Genomic DNA, 12,478 nt, shown 5'->3' with positions numbered 1-12,478 from the left:
GGTCTCACTCTTCTTAGAGATGGAACTAGAAAAGAGGGTTTGTTGGGGCCCCAAAAGGAAGAAAAGCCACGTTTCCAGATCTGACCAGTGTAATCTCCTAAGGGGCAAAGGACTCAGGACCTAGGAAAATACCAATAAGACCCTCTTAAAGCTGCAGGTGGCATCCATTATTGGAGTGACTGGGGCATCACCTGGAAGATTGGGGTAGTTGTTCCAGAGTACAGAAAATCTAGATAGATATAATCAAGAAAGTCCAGAAAAGTCATTGTGGCACATTTGAAGCATCACTGGATTCATTCTGAAATGATTCAGTTCCTAAGAGAAGGAATTGGAGCAACCTGAGGAATATGGTGGTTGTGATATTAAAGAAAGACAAGAAGCCAGTCAGGACAGAAGTTAGTAGAGTCTAAGCCTGTTTGGATGGTGGCCCAATGGGAACCCCTACCAGATGAGATCACCTACCTCAGCCTAGTGAAGTCACTATCCAAGACAGATTTTAACAACAGATGCTTTGGGCAGACACAGCAGTCCTTGACTTTATATCTGTCACCATGGGGGACAAATCTTAGGGAAGTATGTTAGAAAAAAGTCTACATCTAAAAACATAGAGCAATGGTTCTCACATATTAATGAGCATTTGGAATTGCCAGGAGGGCTTTTAAAACCCAGCTTGCTGGGCCCCACTTAAGAGTTTTTGATTCACTAGATATGAAGTAGGTCCCAGGTATTTGCATATTTAGCAAATTCCCAAGTGATGCTGACGTTGTTGGTTGGGACCACACTTTGAGAACTGACATAGACGAAAGGAAATGAAAGAAGGGTCACATCTAGCAAACTGTGCAAGATAAAGAAAGGAAAAGAGACCAATTTTTCCTAAGCTTCTTTAAGAACTGGCTTAAAGTATTAAACACTTGGCTGACTCTTCAAAAAAGCATTAGGGTAACAATAGAGTAATAGTGAAGAATGTTTTTTTGCTGTGGAAAAAATGTTACCTAAGGGATGGAATTAAAAGGTGGGGGAAGACTGCACCATGAGGAGCAGTCAGCTGAAGTCCTGGTCCTCAGCGGCTCCTAAAGCCACGGGATCCAGTTAAAGAATCTGCTGAGGACAATTCTCTAACAGAAACCTGCAAACTACCCTCAGGAGACAGCATTTGTAGGCCTGAGCTACAACTACCTCCCTCAGCCAAGGAGACCAACTGTGCAAGTCAGAATGGACTATTTCCTGAGGACTTCCATGACACCCGTACCAGGTAAATACCACCAGAATAGCAGGTAAGTAAACTAATATCCCACTGGCTTATAATACTATTTTCATTATAATAAGGGCTACCATTGATTGAATGTTTCTCAAGTGCCAAGCCTGTGATGAGTTATTTATGAACACTGTCTCATTTAATGCTCACCATCACCCCATGGCCTGCATTATTACAATTATTATAATCTTACAATTATATGAAGTCTGACTGTTGAACAGGTTGATTATTTTGCCCAAGATACTCACACAGCAAGTAAGAAGTTAGGTAATAAGTGCCTCTTCATTTTTCTTCCTGAGAATAGAAAGTTCCACTCAGGAAACAGGAGGAGTACTAGGGGCATAAACCAGGAGAGGGAGAAAGAATGTGGAGCAGGAGAGACAAACAGGTGCCCACTGCAAAAGACAAGCTTTAGCACTCATGAAAACCCAGCGGCTCCTTCTGAAGCCATCCTATGAGAAAAGCTTCCATCCATAAACCGGCCTATTTTCATGTTGGTCTTAAGAGTTAGAAATCCCTCATAATATAAAGCAAATAAAGAATTCCTGACTTTCATATTTCTCTTAAAGCCTGCTGCCTAACCAACAAGGCTGAGTTTGCAGTTCAAGCCTGTTTTCACTACACAATGCCAACAGCTAGACCTCAAGCTCTTCAACTGCAGGTGACCCTGTACAGGCAAGAATGCCGGGTATTCTTGGTGTTTTGGTTGGGAGCGGCAGGCAGGCAACCATCAAAAACATGAATAATAGCCTGCAGCATGAGCTTAAAGAGCTTTGATCTGTTTGTAAAGCTGGTAAAAACTGCTCCACAGGAGCCAAAACCTAATCCAATACTGTAAAGGAACATTTACTAGAGAGTAACTTCCCTCCCAGCTAGGTATTTGCATGAGGTATAAAATTGCTAAATATCTGAGGAAGAAAAAAGCTGGGAATCTTATGGCTTAACTAAGAGTCACACTAATGCCCCAAGTCAAGTTTAAAGAAGCAATGACTTCAGCCTCAACGAAGGACTCCAAGTATTGCCACTGTAAGAACTTGCTTATTTTTGTCTTCTCTAGACTATTTGATCATTTTGAGCAAAAACAAAAACATATTTGTATGTTGACTCTGGAAAGAAAATTTACTTCTTTCAGGCCCTTTTTGATAAAAATAAAGTAGAAATGCATCCCAACTTTTTACAATTCAATGATAATATTTTATCTTGAACACTTACCTTCTAAATTATTGGTTTCTTCTCCGGACACTATAGTTCCTGAATACATAATGGAAAAATACCGAATAGCTGTAAAGGGGATAAATGTCAATTTAGCTAGCAAAGCACTAGGGGTGAGCACCTAGGAAGGGGGTCCTTTAATTCTTATGATACTTTCTCAAAAATAAATGTCATGAAAAGATGTTTCATCATTCATGCTGAGTTTCCCAAGCAGTGATATCACATGATCTTAAGTAGGATGATACTGCCTGCCAGTAGAGTTCAATGAAAAACAATAATCGACTCAAAGCAAGTTTTCTATTTTATGTTTTATTTCACTACCCTCTGCTATCTGTAGTTTCATGGTTAAGACCCATGTGATGTGCCTATAGTTTTATTTGCAGTCATTTCTCTTTAGTCTATCCGTTGATCACATGCCATCGAAGAGTTAGAAGCAGGTGGCGGGGCCCCGAATTGCTGTAAAAACGACATCAAGCCCATGAGAGAGGAAGGCAGAAGAAGAATGTCATGGGGGAACATAAGGATCTACAATCATATTATAATAATAAGGAGCACAACCCAGTAGAAAGAGATTATTGCTTTTTAAATATTTAGCTTGTAGTTGCAGAACAAAAATAGGCATACTGTGCTACATACGGTTCTTAAAGCCATTAGTTAACTCATTGCGTTCAACTCTTCTTCCAAGTCTTTCAGTAAGACATGACTTAGGGATCATGGCTAGAATTTCCATACAGGGGAGGAAGCCTCCATCCCCCAGGAGAGCCAGGGCCTGCTGGTGCACCTACTGCTGCCAAGGAGTGAGGGATCTGATGTGTGAGCTCTGGAGAAGGACTCAGACTTCCAGCGCTGTGCCTTTGGAAGCAGCCCGTCTTCTGCTGCCTTCTCCTTAGCCGCGTAGTGGGCCTCAGCCTGTAAGGGTGGAAAAGTGTAATTCAAATGAGACTGGATTGGGAGCCCCCTGGGCAGCAGATCTACCCTTTGTTTACTGGGCAGCATCTTCTGCACAGGAGGCTTTATGGAGCCGAGGGTGGTAAGAAAAGAGGTAGGTCATAGGCCTAAGAAAATAAGGGGTCACCATTTGCACTTGACCTTCCAGAGCTTTAGGAAATTACATTTGTCAAGGTTGGGAGTTAGAACATATTTTATTCATCCATTTGTAAACCTGTTAGTAATTTTATAATATTTAGACATCTAACATGTGGCTCTCCCATGGTACTCTCATCCTGGCCCCCGCACACGCTAGGAGCAAGCCTGCTGATCTGGGCCCTCACCAGTGGGTACCTCGTGACTGTTTCCTTGTTTCAGACCCCTCTTCAGTAACTACAGAGTATGCCCGGTGTCTACAGGTGCTCACAGTTCAGATTGTATCTGTATCGACTGCATTCGCCTTCCTCTAATGCCCGTAATGAACACCTGGTGCTTATCACTTATTGTGGAGTTTTAGATGTTCAGGGGCTTAGAGCTCAGCATTTAGTCTCTTTTGGGGTTCTTTCTATATTCTGCTCAGTCTTTTTTAGTGAGAAGTACAGTTTCTAAATTGAGGATAAGACTCCAAAGTCACAGAGACATGTTCTGTGTGGCATTGTCAAACGCCCCTGCTGGCTGAGACGGGCTGAGCTTTGCAGCTAAACCGCTTCACACCTAGTCCCTGGCCCTCAGCTTCCCGCAGGAGGCTGGGCTACCTGTGCCTGCGGATCAGGGAAGGAGGGGGAGTCTAAGCTGAGATTTACAGGGATTTCTCTATATGGGAGGGAGTTCTCAGATTGTAGCCAAAATGTAGGAAGCACCAGGTGGATTAATTGCAAACACACACAAAAAAAATAGTCATGTGCAAGTTTGTACTAGAGAATCCCACATATCACCAAAGATTGTAATCCATGGTACAGAGCCCAAGGCTGTCTCCGAAGGCTGGTTTCCACGCAGCAGTTAGAGTGGGAATGCACTAAGCGATAAAACATGGAAAAACAAGAAAAATTTGTTCCTGGCCACATCCCTGTGGCTGTCATACTCTTGGTGATAAAGATGATTCACTAAGAGATTAAGTTAGAGACAATCGTGGAATGAGGGTTATTGTGGCATTCACAAGTCCCTGCATAACCCAGAAAGATGACAGTCCTGTTTCTAATTCTGTATGCAAATTTTTCCTCTGTGGAAGTATCTGAAGGCAAAATTGGTCCATTGAGCTAATCACTAAATAGGGCACTTCAGTGTGCTCTAGTTCTGACATCTAATCAGCAATACAGCTGCATTTAAATACTGAAGACTTAAAGGATTTTGGCTTCTGAAGCAAGGGATTTTCCAGATAATCTTGCCTATAAGGTCCTTGACTTGTGCCGTCAAATGCTGCCAACTGTGATCCACAGGAAATAACAGTGCAGTATTTATGTACCTGTTTTTCTCCTGTTTACTGTATGAGGTTGGGGGTTTTCATTATAATTAGCATTTGCTAGTGAAAAGCTCATTTCTCAATTTTGCTGTTGACTTGATAGAATCCAAATCTGCAAGAAACGTCTCTGTGTGTGTGTGTGATGCCCTCCTCCTCTCCTCTGCAATTAACTCCAACGCCAGGCAAGCCACTGTGACACGGTGGCCCTCAGCACAAGTCAGGAGGTTCCAACCTCAAAGGGTGGAGCTCAGGCCAAAATACTGCTGTTTCTATGATCTTTTTTTCTCTGAATGGAGAGAATCTAACAGAGCAGAAACCACAATTTACAATTATGCTAAAATAAAAATGTTTCTAAGGTTATTGCAGTGTAGATTATGCAAAAAAAAGGAATCATTAGGATAGAACAATCATCTTCCATTAAATAAGCCTAAAACAAGGAGCTTGAGGGTTTAAAAAGAAGAAGAAAAAAAGACACACTAAGAGGTTGCTTTCAGTGCCCCCTGCTGGAACGCTGCTAATTATGCTTGTTGGAATATTTAGCATAATTAGTCTTTAGCTGCCCATTTCAGTTCTGCTCGAGATATAAATGTCAAGTCAAAGCTATTAAAAACTGTGTTCTTGAGAAACACATACTCAGAAGAATTGCCCAGGTAGCAAATGCACTACTGGAAATCACAAATGCCACTGAATATTTGTATTGTTGTGCTGGTTGGATGCACTAATTACTGTAATTTTTTTATAGCATATAAACTCTGGCCTGGTTGATAGCCACAATAAAATTAATTTTTATGTTAATTAGCCTCCTATTCAAGTGCAAGCTAAAGTCACAAACTCCGCCCTGCCCTTCCTCTCAAGAGCCTGGCCTGTGTACCCCCGTCACTGTTTCCTATTAAACGGCAGTGTTCTCTTGGCCCTGAGCTACTGTAAACAGGCACAGGATTTACTGTCCATCAGCTCAGATAAAAATAGATTTCTCACCCCACAGGCAGCGTGAGTATCACTGGCTAGTGTCAACAGAAAACGCAGTCTGGTGTCGCTGGCTGAGCAGAGGGCCCTTCTGCCGGTTTTGCATTTATCACGGGCACCTCCCTTGGGAAGTTGAGAAAATCCTGTGGGTGGAAGGGAGGCAAATTTCCTCCTCACTACAGGGGAGGCTGTGGCTGCCCCATCAGCTTCCAAAGCAGCTTTGATCTGAGCCTGGAGCAGGGGAAAGAGACACCAAGGCCAAGTGAAGAAAACAGCCTTGGAAGAGAGTCCCAGCCCAGGCAGTGTTAGGAAGAAGAAAGTCACTGGGGTTTATAGACTCACAGAAGCTCCAAGGGCCTTCCCCTGTCCTCCTTTTGCAGGTGAGGAAACTGAGATAAAGGAAGGCATGAGACTTCCAGCGCTGTGCGATGAGCTGGTGGCAAAGTGGATGTGATGTGTGTTCAGGGCTCTTTTCATCGTGTCCCGGTTCACAAAAGTGAGAAAGGACGAGGTCTGCTCTGACCAGGTTGACAGTCAAGTAAACATGCCCAGTTTTTCAAAAAAGAGTAATATTTGTTAAAATATGCAAATGGAGCTTGAGAATAGTGTGAGCATGAATAAATGTGGCTCTGTGAGTGGGAGGAGGGAAGCGTGGGAAGAGGCAGCCCAGACCAGACATATGGCACATTTTTCAAATAAAGCTCAACCTTTTGGTTGTCTAATAATTTCTTTCAGTGATATACAGGATTAGATTCCATAAACCTTGTTTAAGGTGCAGAGAATCTGCCCACCGTCAGGCCCAGAAGTGATGGGTGATTGAAGGTGGCAACTGAACTTAAAAGGTGAGAACTTTCTAGAATTGCCAGGGGAGGCATGCTGCCCAATCTCTGTAAGTGGAGCCCAGGGTCCTTGTCTGGTCACAAACCAATTAAGTTAAGTGCTACTGAAATTGCTTTTTATCATCTAGATAAGAAGCAGTTCACAAGTGAGATAACAAAGCTTAACACATAAAAGCTTATTCCTAAACCCGGGCCTAGTGACTTAATAGTCACACTAAGACCCATAGAACACATTTGTGACTTGGAAATAAGTTGTCAAAGAATGGGAGGGCTCTGGGGGATCTTGGATATTAGAACTGTATAACAGCTCCTCAGTCTCCATAAAATTGTTCAGAATTACTGATTGCAGCTCCTTAATAATTCCACTGACGACCATGTCTACTCACATCAAAGGAACCGAAGCTAATCTGAATGGCTTGGCTGCATCCCATGGTGAGGTCCAGCCTTTGCCTGACAGAAAATCAATATTGCCAGGAACACCCAGCTGTCTGTTGTTTTTTTCTGCCTAAAATATCCACTTCTTTTGGGAAACTGCTCCCCACTACCCTGGCCATGTAGGGCACAATTCCAACCACCATGGTGCCATGCTCCCTGGCCATAGGAATGGGTTTTCTTTCCCGTTTCCACAGATATCTATGAGTACATTGTTTCAGCACTGGGGCTTCAGCAGTGAGCAAGACAGGCAACCTCTGCCTGCATGGAGTTTATGTTCTGCTGGAAGAGGCAAACAGTAATCACACAGAGTAACAAGTAAATTATATAGTTTCTAACAACCATGAGTGTCTGGAAGAAAATAAAGCAGGGTAGTGTAAAGGTTTTTCAGCGGTGTCAAAAAGAAAAGACAGAGAGAGAGAGAGAGAGTGGGGCCAAATAACGTGGCTTTATTTAGTGCTCCCAGACGAGGTTCTGAGGCCCCAGAAGTCGCATCTGTTTGGAGGGGGTGTGGCCTTTTATACCCTTTGGGCTGGGCTAGGGGCTTTTGGCGGGAAGAGCTGTGGCAACATTTGGTGGTCATTGAGAAATAGGAGGGGCTGGAGGTATTTGCGGAATCCAGGAGCCAAAACTTTCTTATCTGGGTGGACATCTGGGTGTGGTTCCTCTCAGCGGGACCTGGTAGTTTTGTCCTTGACGGGTCTGGTCTCGTGAGCTTTTTCTTTTTTGATCTAGGGAGAGGAGGGGGCTGCCACCAGCCTTACAGGTGGCAGAGGGAGACTGCCTGGGGGAAGCTGTGGAAGTGACACTGGAGCAGAGACCTGAATGATGAGCAAAATCCAGGCATGAGAATACCTGGGAAGGAGCATGGAACCTGTGATTAAACTCTACAAACCTTCCCCAGCCACAGCTATTGGTCCAGAGTCCCCTAAGCTGGCCAATCAGGAATATTTTATCTGAAGCCAAAGAGAAGGGTCTAATCTTTTGGGTCATGGACTGGCTGCCAAAACTCATCTTCTCCATAGGGTGGAGAAAGTCCATGTGTGGTCAGAGAGAATGAAGCCAAGAGGAGTGCGTCCCTAGATGCAGCACACCCTGAAGCCAGGCCACCCTGTCGCAGACATGGAGTGTGCCCTGAGGATCCCCCTTTGAGAAAGGACCTGATTTCCATCTGTGAGGAGTGTGCTTAGCTGTGGTTAGTGTGGACAGCCTCCAGCTATCGGCTCCACCAGGGCCCACCAGACTTCAGACTGAGCCTCGGCCAATGACTAAGCAAGGCCAGGACAGCCAAGGTCACATTCTTCTCCAGGGTCCCAAGGTACAAGGCCTAACCCAGAGGTCCTCAAGCTTTCATGGCACTCAAGCTTTCAGTTCATGGCACTCTTAGCATCTCAGTAATTTTTTCCTGGCATCCCATAAGCCACAAGAAATGCCTACAGTTCCTTTTAGTAAATAGTTAGGTCCAAACACATTAACAGTAATTGTTTGTGCCGTGTCTGACATATGTTACTGTGTTTCCCTAGAAAATTAAAAATATCCTGCAGTGCTCTTGAGTGTTCATCCTGGCACCCTGGAGAGTCCGGGGGCACAGTTCAGGAACCCTGGTCCCGGCCATTTCTACCCAATGCAGGACTCCTGCAGAGCCCCCCAGTGGACAGGAGGAGATGATGTCAGATCTGTTTTGCACATGGATGGCTCCTTCTGCCCAAGTCCGCTTCCCCTTTCACTAGTGTTGCTACCTGATAAAACTTCTGCACTCACCTGTGCATCTACTTCTGGAAGAAACCAAGCTGAAACATATCTCTTGGCCTTCATTTTTTTTAAAGAAATGAATTCCCTTTGTTAAAAAACGTAAACTATTTGGAGTTGGATTATTGTTACAGATTGTTAAAAGGGCCCTATAATACTCCAAGACAAGTGGATGGCTTTGGTCTCTCCTCATGACAAATCCAGAAAGTGAGTAGAATCGAAAATCCAATTTTCATTCTAATTAAGAGAAAAACAAGATAGTTGTAAGGGTTTTCCCTTAGCAAATGCTTTTAAATGTACCACTTCTTATACTTTTTAACTAAGCACATCTTTTGGACAAAGGATGTAAACTGTGTCCTCATTTTGAGTGTTGGAAGAGAACAGACATGACAGATTACTGACACGTAAGAGCAATTGTTTTATTGAAGGATAATTGAAAGTTTGCTTTCTCAAGATATTTTCTCTGGTAGTAGAATTAGCAGAGAACACAGACGAGGGACCCAGTTGGGGAGTTGTGCAATGTATCCGGGGATTGAAATTGGGAAGTAACAAACAGGCAGCTCCCATGATGTGAAATAGGCTCGCCCACCAAAACTGGGATCCCAGGCCGTTTTGACAGATACTGACCTCTGTATCTGATCGTGGAAATAATATCAGCAGAATAATTTATTTTAAGCAAAGATCTCAATTGTCCTAGTATCACATCTGTATTGTCATTACTCTCCAATACTTTATGAGCTCACTTTCATTAAATCAATCCCTCCTCCCTGCCCTCACCAAAACGAACTGGTTCCATATGACTAACTAACCTGAGCCTCTTCTAGTACTTTGGTTTCTTGTCACTGGTGCCTTTGTAAATCCCAGAACCTTGCACTCTCAACTAAATTAGTTTATGAGTTTATTCGCATCAGGCCCAGTCCGGTTCCCTGTCTGCAGCCATTTTCTTTCGTATTCCTGCCCTCCAATCCAGGCTCCCCGCACGTCTTTCTTGGCCAGCTGGAAAACTTGCTGTCATCAGTTTCTTCCCTTCACAATGGACAGCCCCCCTCCACCAGACTTTTCCCTCTGCCCATGACTACTTCATTTCCCTGCTTAAAATATTTTTGAATATTCTTTGGAGTGGCATGCCCACCCTGGCCCCAGTTGGCTTCTCTGGCCTCGAGCTCAACCGTTCGCTACCATGAATTCAATGTTCTGGCCACACGGGATTTCCCATTTCTTTCTTTCTTTCTTTCTTTCTTTCTTTCTTTCTTTCTTTCTTTCTTTCTTTCTTTCTTTCTTTCTTTCTTTCTTTCTTTCTTTCTCTCTCTCTCTCTGTCTCTCTCTCTCTCTCTCTCTCTCTTTCTTTCTTTCTTCCCCCCCCTCTATTTATTGAGTGAGTGATTGACTGATTTAATTTCAGAATATTACAGGGGTACAAACGTTTAGGTTACATATATTGCCTTTGCACAGCCCGAGTCAGAGCTACAAGTGTGTCCTCCCCCCGTGGTGCATACCATGCCCATTACATGTGACTATACCTGTCCCCTCTTTCCCCCTCCCACCTGCCCAACACTGATGAATGTTACTTCCATATGTGCACATAAGTGTTGATCAGTTAGTACCGATTTGATGGTGACTATATGTGGCGCTTATGTTTCTGTTCTTGTGATACTTCACTTAGAAGAATGGGCTCCAGCTCCAACAAGGATAATAGAAGAGGTATTATAATGTTCACCATTGTTTTTTGTGGCTAAGTAGAACTCCATGGTATACATATGCCACATTTTATTAATCCACTCATGTATTGATGACGGGCACTTGGGTTGTTTCCACATCTTTGCAATTGTGAATTGTGCTGCTATAAACATTCTAGTGCAGATGTCTTTTTTATAGAATGTCTTTTGTTCCTCTGGGTAGATGCCCAGTAATAGGATTGCTGGATCAAATGGTAGTTTTACTTATAGTTTTTTGAGGTATCTCTATATTGATTTCCACAGAGGTTGTACTAGTTTGTGGTCCCACCAGCAGTATATGAGTGCTCCTATCTTCTCACATCCATGCCAGCATTTGTTGTTTGGGGACTTTTTGATAAAAGCCATTCTCACTGGAGTTAAGTGATATCTCATTGTGCTTTTGATTTGCATTTCCCTGATGATTGATTCCCTGATGTTGAACATTTTTTCACTCTTTTCCACTCTTTTCTAAACAATCCAAGCCCTTTCTTGCCTGAAGTTCTTTCTTTTTACTATTCCTTCCACCTGCTTCACCAATTTCCCTCTTCTATACTCAAATTTGACTTTTTTTTTTTTTTGAGACAGAGTCTCACTCTGTTGCCTGGGCTAGAGTGCCATGGTGTCAGCCTAGCTCACAGCAACCTCAAACTCCTGGGCTCAAGCAATCCTCCTGCTTCAGCCTCCTGAGTAGCTGGGACTACAAGCATGCACCACCATGCCCGGCTAATATGTGCGTGTGTGTGTGTGTGTGTGTGTGTGTGTGTATATATATATATATATATATATATGTATATATATATATATATATATATATGTATATATATATATATATATATATATTAGTTGTTCAGCTAATTTCTTTCTATTTTTTTAGTAGAGACAAGGTCTCACCCTTGCTCAGGCTGGTCTCGAACTCCTGAGCTCAAATGGTCTGCCCACCTCAGCCTCCCAGAGTGCTAGGATTACAGGCATGAGCCGCCTCTCCTGGCTTACCTTAACTTAACTTTTAAGGCTCACTTCAAATACCACCTCATCGCAGTAGCTCTCTCAAGGCAGCACAGATCACATGACTTCATCTGTGCATTAAGCTATTTCCACATGGCTCTTTCCCTCAGAAACCCCAAGTAGCTCCTGGAGAAGACCATTGTTCTTCAACATAGTATCATTGCTTCTAGCACAAAATTGTGGCTCTCTAACAGTTTGGGGAATTCAACTGAATGAATTTGTATAAAGTAATCTTATTGCTTCAATATCTGAAAAGGTCACTCTATGAAGGCTAATAGTTTCCTGGGACAGTGTAAGAGAACTTCATGCATTCTATTCCTTAGGTCTCGTTTAATGAACGTATTCCAAAACTGATAGAAATGATTGGCTTACCAGATCAGACCTGTCTTCTTCTTTTTGTGTCACCAGCCCCCACACACTGCTGGTCATAGAGGAAGTGCTCAATAATTGTTGAGTGATAGTTGAGGAATGATTAAATCACGTATAAAAATACACATATGATATATATCAGCATTTTAATCAGAGTCTTAAATAAAAGTAAGACAGCTGCAAAATTTTTCTCTTCTAGAATTTACCTGAATCTTCTAAAAGATCTACCTATCAATTATATTTTGCTATCCAAAACTATGTCATAAATTGGCAACAACCTTTCTGACAGAACGTAAGAATCTGGGAGGGAAGCTATATCTCTACCAAGTGAGTACTGAATCATGGACACTGAATGCAGTTGGCAACATCAGTAAGATTAATGATAAATACATTGGGTTTTTAAAAAAAATGTGTAGGAAACCCAAGTGAATTTCATAACCCAATCATTAGTGGATGAAACCAAGCTTGAAAACACAACTAGACAAGAAGTTATGTCTGTGCTCTGTACTGTCTGTCCCCAGGCATTTTATTGCCAATGTTAATACACATT

At 42.8% G+C, this 12,478-nt stretch overlaps 1 long non-coding RNA gene across 1 annotated transcript; it reads right to left on the bottom strand.

The window, feature by feature from the left end:
- Window positions 1-2,779: 2,779 nt before the first annotated feature.
- On the bottom strand, window positions 2,780-6,311 carry LOC142872299 (uncharacterized). Its single transcript, XR_012920504.1, has 3 exons — window positions 5,832-6,311; window positions 3,253-3,376; window positions 2,780-2,923 (listed from the first exon to the last, which is right to left on the bottom strand). It is a non-coding gene; the product is annotated as an uncharacterized LOC142872299 (long non-coding RNA).
- Between the last annotated feature and the right edge of the window lie 6,167 nt (window positions 6,312-12,478).

Source organism: Microcebus murinus, chromosome 8 (assembly GCF_040939455.1).
Source record: "Microcebus murinus isolate Inina chromosome 8, M.murinus_Inina_mat1.0, whole genome shotgun sequence".
Lineage (NCBI taxonomy): Eukaryota > Metazoa > Chordata > Mammalia > Primates > Cheirogaleidae > Microcebus > Microcebus murinus.
The sequence above is the reverse complement of the archived record's forward strand: the minus strand, read 5'-3'. Positions and strand labels throughout refer to the sequence as shown.